Source organism: Triticum urartu, chromosome 2 (genome assembly GCF_003073215.2).
Source record: "Triticum urartu cultivar G1812 chromosome 2, Tu2.1, whole genome shotgun sequence".
NCBI classification, from domain to species: Eukaryota; Viridiplantae; Streptophyta; class Magnoliopsida; order Poales; family Poaceae; genus Triticum; species Triticum urartu.
Genome location: NC_053023.1, coordinates 397,671,385 through 397,681,299, shown reverse-complemented (window position 1 = coordinate 397,681,299; position 9,915 = coordinate 397,671,385).

Genomic DNA, 9,915 nt, shown 5'->3' with positions numbered 1-9,915 from the left:
CCACTAGTATATGAAAATGACAAAATAGGAGACTCTCTATCATGAAGATCATGATGCTACTTTGAAGCACAAGTGTGAAAAAAGGATAGTAGCATTGCCCCTTCTCTCTTTTTCTCTCATTTTTTTATTTGGGCCCTTTCTCTTTTTTCCCTTTTTATTTTATTTTTTGTCCGGAGTCTCATCCCAACTTGTGGGGGAATCATAGTCTCCATCATCCTTTCCTCACTGGGACAATGCTCTAATAATGATGATCATCACACTTTTATTTACTTACAACTCAAGAATTACAACTTGATACTTAGAACAAAATATGACTCTATGTGAATGTCTCCGGCGGTGTACGGGGATGTGCAATGAATCAAGAGTGACATGTATGAAAAATTATGAACGGTGGCTTTGCCACAAATACGATGTCAACTATATGATCATGCAAAGCAATATGAGAATGATCGAGCGTGTCATAAATAACGGAACGGTGGAAAGTTGCATGATAATATATCTCGGAATGGCTATGGAAATGCCATAATAGGTAGGTATGGTGGCTGTTTTGAGGAAGGTAAATGGTGGGTTTATGGTACCGGCGAAAGTTGCACTGTACTAGAGAGGCTAGCAATGGTGGAAGGGTGAGAGTGCGTATAATCCATGGACTCAACATTAGTCATAAAGAACTCACATATTTATTGCAAAAATCTATTAGTTATCGAAACGAAGTACTACGCGCATGATCCTAGGGGGGTAGATTGGTAGGAAAAGACCATCGCTCATCCCCGACGGCCACTCATAATGAAGACAATCAAAAAATAAATCATGCTCCGACTTCATCACATAACGGTTCACCATACGTGCATGCTACGAGAATCACAAACTTTAACACAAGTATCTCTCAAATTCACAACTACTCAACTAGCATGACTCTAATATCACCATATTCATATCTCAAAACAATCATAAGGAATCAAACTTCTCATAGTATTCAATGCACTTTATATGAAAGTTTTTATTATACCCATCTTGGATGCCTATCATATTAGGACTAATTTTATAGCCAAAGCAAACCATGCTGTTATAAAGGACTCTCAAAATAATATAAGTTAAGCATGAGAGATCAATAATTTCTATAAAATAAAACCACCACCGTGCTCTAAAAATATATAAGTGAAGCACTAGAGCAAAATTATCTAGCTCAAAAGATATAAGTGAAGCACATAGAGTATTCTAATAAATTCTGATTCATGCGTGTCTCTCCAAAAAGGTGTGTACAGAAAGTATGATTGTGGTAAAATAAAAAGCAAATACTCAAATCATACAAGACGCTCCAAGCAAAACACATATCATGTGGTGAATAAAAATATAACCTCAAGTAAAGTTACCGATAGACGAAGAGGAAAGAGGGGATGCCTTCCGGGGCATCCCCAAGCTTAGGCTTTTGGTTGTCCTTTAATTTTACCTTGGGGTGCCTTGGACATCCCCAAGCTTAGGATCTTGCCACTACTTATTCCAAAATCCATCAAATCTTTACCCAAAAACTTGAAAACTTCACAACATAAGACTCAACAGAAAATCTCATGAGCTCCGTTAGTATAAGAAAATAAACCACCACTTTAAGGTACTATAATGAACTAATTTTTCATTTATATTGGTGTTAAACCTACTGTATTCCAACTTCTTTATTGTTCATACCCCCCAATACTAGCCATAGATTCATCAAAATAAGCAAACAACACACGAAAAACAGAATCTGTCAAAAACAGAACAGTTTGTAGCAATCTGTAGATTTCGAATACTTCTGTCACTGCAAAAATTATGAAAAAATTAGCAAGACCAGGAAAATTTGTTTATTGATCTACTTTAGTTGGAATTGGTATTTTATCGCTCTCTGGTAAAAAATGAAAATTATTTTCGTGAGCGCATACTTTCTGTTTTTATCAGCAAGATCAAACAACAATCACCCAAGAAGATCCTAAAGGCTTTACTTGGCACAAACACTAATTAAAACATAAAAAACACAATCATAACAGAAGCTATATGAATTATTTATTACTAAACAGGAACAAAAAGTAAAAAACAAAAATAAAATTGGGCTGCCTCCCAACAAGCGCTATCGTTTAATGCCCCTAGCTAGGCATAAAAACAAGAATAGATCTAGGTATTGTCATCTTTGGTATGAAATCCATAAGTGGCTCTCATAATAGATTCATAAGGGAATTTAATTTTATTCCTAGGAAAGTGTTCCATGCCTTTCCTTAACGGAAATTGGAATGTAATATTTCCTTCTTTCATGTCAATAATTGCACCAATCGTTCTAAGGAAAGGTCTACCAAGAATGATAGGACATGTAGGATTGCAGTCTATATCAAGAACAATGAAATCTACGGGCACATAATTCCTATTTGCAACAATAAGAACATCATTAATCCTTCCCATAGGTTTCCTAATGGCTGAATCTGCAAGATGCAAATTTAAAGAACAATCATCAAATTCACGGAAACCTAGCACATCACACACAGTTTTTGGAATCGTGGAAACGCTAGCACCCAAATCACATAAAGCATAGCATTCATAATCTTTAATCTTAATTTTAATAGTAGGTTCCCACTCATCGTAAAGTTTTCTAGGGATAGAAACTTCAAGTTCAAGCTTTTCTTCATAGGATTGCATTAAAGCATCAACGATATGTTTAGTAAAAGCTTTATTTTGATTATAAGCATGAGGAAAATTTAACACAGATCGCAACAAGGAAATACAATCTATCAAAGAGCAATTATCATAATTAAATTCCTTGAAATCCAAAATAGTAGGTTCATTGCTATGTAAAGTTTTAACCTCTTCAATCCCACTTTTATTAACTTTTGCATCAAGATCTAAAAACTCTGAATCATTGGGATGCCTTTTAACTAAAGTTGACTCATCTCCAGTGCCATCTTTATCAAGATTCGCATCAATCACTTTTAGATCTTCATCATTATTATCATGTAGATCTTCCGGTTTAGCGGCCATCTTATTAACTAAGGTGGCTTGCTTATCCGAAATTTGACCTACTAAATTTTCAAGATGAGCAAACTGAGATTTCAAACCATAAAATTCTTTAGACATATCATCGAGCTCTTTATTCATGTACTCCATAAAACTTTTTTGTTCTTTAAGCTTGTTTCTGAAGAAATTATTGTGCTCAAATTGCAAAGACATAAAGCTTCTAACGTTGTTTTCAATTTCTTCCAACCTTCTAAGGTGAGGATCAACGCCTTTTGGTAGAGCCATCAAAGCAAACAGGCAAACCAACACACAAGCACATAAGAAGCAAGCAAAAAGGGACGAACAGAAAAGGGGCGAATAAAAGGCAAAGGTTTTCGAAAATCGTTTCAGAAGTGGGGGAGAGGAAAACGAGAGGCGAATGGCAAATAATGTAATGCAAGGGAGAAGAGTTTATGATGGGTAGTTGGTATGTATTGACTTGACATAGATCTCCCCGACAACGGCGCCAGAAATCCTTCTTGCTACATCTTGAGCATGCGTTGGTTTTCCCTTGAAGAGGAAAGGGTGATGCAGCCAAGTAGCGTAAGTATTTCCCTCAGTTTTTGAGAACCAAGGTAGCAATCCAGTAGGAGACAATGCACAAGTCACCTAGTACCTGCACAAACAATCAAGAACCGTGCAACCAATGCGATAAAGGGGTTGTCAATCCCTTCACGGTCACTCGCAAAAGTGAGATCTGATAAAGATAGTAAAGTAAATATTTTTGGTATTTTTGTTGTATAGATTAGAAAGTAAAGATTGAAAAATAGTAAACGAGAGGAGATGTAAATAAAAGAGATACAATATAATAAGAAAGAGACCCGGGGGCCATAGGTTTCACTAGTGGCTTCTCTCAAGATAGCACATATTATGGTGGGTGAACAAATTGCTGCCGAGCAATTGATAGAAAAGTGCATAGTTATGAGAATATCTAGGCAATGATTATGAATATAGGCATCATGTCCGTGTCAAGTAGATCGAAACGATTCTGCATCTACTACTATTACTCCACACACCGACCGCTATCCAGCGTGCATCTAGAGTATTAAGTTCATAAGAACAGAGTAACGCATTAAGCAAGATGACATGATGTAGAGGGATAAACTCAAGCAATATGATATAAACCCCATATTTTTATCCTCGATGGCAACAATACAATACGTGCCTTCCTGCCCCTACTGTCACTCGAAAAGGACACTGCAAGATTGAACCCAAAGCTAAGCACTTCTCACATTGCAAGAAAGATCAATCTAGTAGGCCAAACTAAACGGTAATTTGAAGAGACTTGCAAAGATATCAAATCATGCATATATGAATTCAGAGAAGAACCAAATAATATTCATAGATAATCTTGTTCATAAACCCACAATTCATCTGATCTCGGCAAACACAACGCAAAAGAATATTACATCAAATAGATCTCCAAGAACATCGAGGAGAACTTTGTATTGAGAATCAAAGAGAGAGAAGAAGCTATCTAGCTGATAACTATGGACCTGAAGGTCTATGGTAAACTACTCACGCTTCATCGGAGAGGCTATGGTGTTGATGTAGAAGCCCTCCGTGATCGATTCCCCCTCTGACAGATCGCCGAAAAAGGCCCCAAGATGGGATATCACGGGTATAGAAGGTTGCGGCAGTGGAAAAGTGGTTTCATGGCTCTCTGTGATCGATCTAGGGTATAAGAGTATATAGGAGGAAGAAGTACATCGGTGGAGCTACGTGGGGCCCACGAGGGTGGGGGCGCGCCTACCCCCTGGGTGTGCCCTCTTGCCTCATGGCTGCCTCACGGAGTTCCATACTTCCACTCCAAGTCTCCTGGTTTGCTTTCGGTCCGAGAAAGAACATCGCAAAGGTTTCATTCCGTTTGGATTCAGTTTGGTATTCCTTTTCTGCGAAACTCTAAAATAGGCAAAAAAAAACAGAAACTGGCACTGGGCCTCCGGTTAATAGGTTATTCCCTAAAATAATATAAAAGAGCATATTAAAGCCCATTAAACATCCAAAATAGATAATATAATAGCATGGAAGAATAAAAAATTATAGATACGTTGGAGACGTATCACCTCCTCTTGTGGCCTGCTGTGATGCCGCGCAGGCTTCACCGGCCCACCCTACTCCCTCTGCTGGCCTGGCCGCTGATAACCCACAAGTATAGGGGATAGTTTGTAGCCTTTTTCGATAAATAAGAGTGTCAAAACCAACGAGGAGCTAAAGGTAGAACAAATATTCCCTCAAGTTCTATCGACCACCGATACAACTCTACGCACACTTGACGTCTGCTATATCGGATACAAGTATGAAACTATTTTGTGGGTGTAATGCTAGAACTAGTTTGCAAGAAGAAAACGAGAAGTACTTTGCAAGATAATAAAATTTAGGTATTTAGTAAAAGGTTTTGTGTCAACAAGAAAGTTATTTGTCCCTAGGCAATCAATAACAAGTACCGGTAATCATTCTTGCAACTTTATATGAGGGAGAGGCATGAGCTAACATACTTTCTCTACTTGGATCATATGCACTTATGATTGGAACTCTAGCAAGCATGCGCAACTATTAAAGATCATTAAGGTTGTGAAATCCAACCATAGCATTAAGTATCATGTCCTGTTTATTCCCATACGTCATACCCCACCTACTCGGGTTTAAGTTTCTGTCACTCTCGCAACCCACCGTAAGCGAACCATGAGCATATTGCAACATCCTATAGCGGGGGGCCCTCACGTTTGTGCGAGAACGTAGGGCACCCTAGGACATCACCATAAACAAAATATACAATCATACCAACCAAGATCAGGATTAACCCACAGGACAAAATGGATCTACTGAAACATCATAGGATAACCATAGATCATTGGGAAATAATATATGGAGTTGAGCACCATGTTTAAGTAGAGATTACAGCGGGGAGAAGAGGTGTTACACCGCTGCATAGAGGGGGAGAAAGTTGGTGTGACGGTAGCAAGATTGTTGATGTAGATCGCCATCCCGATCATTGCCCCGGTGGCACTCCGACGCCACCGAAAGCGAGGGGGAGAGAGCCCCCTCCTTCTTCTTCCTTGGCCTCCCCCATAGATGGGAGGAGAGTTCCCCCTCTGGTCCTTTGTCTCCATGGCCGCGGAGGGGCAGGAGCCCCTCCGAGATTGGATCTCCCTCTCTATTCTCTTCTGTTCTCGCGTTTCCAGATCTGGCCGAAAACCGTTTCTTATATTCTGGGAGATCCGTCACTCCGATTGCGCTGAGATTTTAACACAATGATATAAGCTTCCTTACGCCCGAAGTAGAGGTCCAACCTACGTACGAGGTGGGTAAAACCTACCACGCCACGCCTGGCTCCTCTGGCGCGCCCTGCTGGGTTGTGCCCACCACGGGCCACCGTTTGCGATGATTCCAACTCCCAAAAATTACATATATTCCAAAATATTTCTCCGTGAAATTTTATTGCATATGGACTTCGTTTGATATGGATACTCTGCGATACAAAGAACATGCAAAAAAACATGAACTAGCACTGGGCATTGGATCAATAAGTTAGTCCAATAAATCATATAAAAAGTTGCCAAAAGTATGTAAAAGTTGTGTAATATTGGCATGAAACAATCAAAAACTATAGTTACGACGGATACGTATCAGCATCCCCAAGCTTAATTCCTGCTCATCCTCGAGCAGGTAAATGATAAAAAGGATAATTTTGTATGTGGAATGCTACCTAGCATAAACTTGATCATATATCTAATCATGGCAAGAATATTAAGACATAAGTAAGAGAGTCTCACATCAACACGGCTAACCAATGGGCTATGGAGATGCCCATCAATCGATATCAATGCGAGGAGTAGGGATTGCCATGCAACGAATGCACTAAGAGCTATAAGTGTATGAAAGCTCAATATGAAAACTAAGTGGGCGTGCATCTAATCCTATAATGAAATATTCCCACTAGTATATGAAAGTGACAACACAAGAGACTCTCAAAATGAAAAACATGGTGCTACTTTGAAGCACAAGTGTGGTAAAGGATACTAACAATGCCCCTTCTCTCTTTTTATTGTTTTTTCTTTTTCTTTTTTCTTTTTTCTTTCTTTCTTTCTTTCTTTTTTTATTTTTTTATTTTTTCCTTTTTCTCTCATTGTCCAGAGTCTCATCCCGACTTGTGGGGGAATCATAGTCTCCATCATCCTTTTCTCACTAGGGCACTGTTCTAAAAATGAATAATGATGATCATCACACTTCTATTTACTTATAACTCAAAAGAAATAAAAATTTGTAACATCCTAATTTTCAATTTGGATGTATACATAGATCATCATATGCATATCATATTTTTTCTTTTATTTGCATTTGGTTGTGATCCTAGAAATCTTAAGGAACTCAATGACCCAAGGAGAGAGTTGGAGGTTTCACAGATTTTCATATTTGAATTCAGTTTCAAATTTGAAAAGAGGATCAATTTGGTTTTAATATTTTCTCTCCAATTATTTACAAAAACAAAAATAAATGAGAGAAGATAAAATGACTTCTTCAAACATAAGAGAAATATTGGAGGAGAAATTTTCAAATCAAATTAATATTTTATTTGTATTTTATTTGAATTAGAAAAAAAACTTGCATTTTGAACATTTTAGTCCAGAAAAATGTTCATCATGTCCTAAATATTAGGTTTGGACGGTGAAAATTGTTTTCGGAATTTTTTAGAATTTTTTTATTTTATTAGGATTTTTTTATTTTCCGACAAAATTTATCTAAGAAAACACTTCTTCCTCGGCCGGCCCAGCCGCAGCCGGGCCACGGCCCAGCGCGCCGCCGCCTTCCTCCGGCTCGGGACCAGAGTACCGAGTTCGCCCGCGGCCGCCGCCGTGTCCGACCAGGACACCGGGACCCCGCCCCCTCCCGCAAGCCACCCCGTCGCCTCCCTTCCCCCCTTTATATGTCGCCGCCATCGCCCCCTCTCCCTCCACCAAACCCGCAGCCCCGCTGCCGCCCCATGCCATCATTCGCTGCTGCTGCCGCCGCCACGCACCACCGCCGCCGCCGTTGCTGCCGCCGCTGCCGCCCACGCCGCAACCCCGCCAACGCGCCATTCGTCGGAGCCGCCGCAACCGCCGCCGTCCGGATCCGCTGCTGGTTTTCCATCGAAAATCGTCGAGCCAGTAAAAAACCGTGAAAACCCACCTTGTTTTTTTTCCGGTTATTCGTTAAGATCGGTTTTAATTTTTTAGGGTTCGCTAGTTAGCGAACGTTCACCCGTTTCTCTCTGTTAGCGAACATGTTCGTTCGTTAATTTGTGTTAATGAACGTTCGTTCGTTAGGTTTTTCTTTTTAGTTTTATTTTCGGCTAGGGACCTATCCGTGAATACTTTTATCGTAGATTAGTCCCTGATCTTCAAACCTACGCTACTTTTTGCTCGTTTATCCAAATCCACTGAAACCAACGCCAAAATATTTGTCTTGTTCTCCTCTGTCCAGATAATCAACTTGCACATGGATTTGACAATTTAAAATTTGGTTTGAAACAGATTTGAATTCGAACTTCTTTTGATCGTAGTTTGAGTTTCATAACTCCGATTCGATTGTTTCTTTTTGCAAATCAAAGCTCTTCACTTGAACTTTCAGTTTGGATCTTTTCTTTTGGGTTTTACCTTTGCCTATTATGCTTGAATGCCTATGTATGCTATTGTTTGTTCACAATAGAGTTTCCAGAGTGCGAAGCGTGCTACTACGAATCACTACGGTTTTCCGATCGTCAGCAAGGCAAGTAACACTTTGATCATATACCTTTATTACCTAGTTTTTATGCATTAGTTTCAACCCTTAAACATTGCATGAGTAAGATTTGATTAACATGTGGGTATTGGGAAGTAGTTGATGAGGTAGAACCTATTATCTTACTTTCAAACCCTGGGTATTTACTACGTATGCTTATACTACTATGCTATGCTCATAGACGTGGATTGGTTTGAGAGAATTCATGAAAGATGTGAGAGATTATTGTTAACTAAGGTTTAACATAAGGTGGCTACTTTAATACACATCTAGGTGGATTGGTTTGTGGGCACCTGGGGAATCCAGTGTTGTCCAAGGATATCTCGGGGCATCCGTGTGATTTTCCTATGGTTCGCCACCCAGGCTCAAAGGGATCATTATGTTATTCATGTTGTAAACTTCTATGTGCAGCCACAAGCCATTATGGGCTCTGGCATAGTTGAGTATGTTGTGTGACCTCTTACAGTGGTAGACTAGCAGATGTAGGGGATGTAGGTGGTACTGTCTACCCGTCGTAACGAGCTAACACTTCTGAAAGACTGTGTCTCGATCATCCGTTTCTCAAACATCATGTAGTGCGAGAAATCCAAAGGAGGAGATCGATTCTTGTGGGGAAAAGTGCACAAACCTCTGCAGAGTGTATAAACTAATCATGGTTAGCCTTTGTCCCCGGTTATGGACATCCTAAGTATCTGGTACTTGAATTATTATGTTGATCTCATCACTCTACTTAATTAATTTTTTCGAATTATTAAACTTTTAAATTGGGATTGAGTTGGGGTTACCTTCTCAATGTTTTCAACCAACTTTGTAGTTAAATAAAACATATTCCTTTGTTGTAGGAAAAAACTACCTTTATACAAATGATAACCATAGAGCCTCCATCAGCCAAATATGCATGTAGTGATAGCTGTTATTTGTTCTTTGCTCTATAGTGTTATCTTGCCAGCATATTCCATGTGCCGACCTACACAAGCTGCAACGTATTATGTTGCAGAGTTTTTAGACGAAGAGTAAGGTACGCTAGGTCGTTGTCATGCACGCAATTTTGCCGTAGAGTTGGATGGACTCTTCTACCTTCGAAGCTTCCGCTGTTATCTTATTTAGATGGCCTTCAGCCATACTATTGTAATAAGTTCA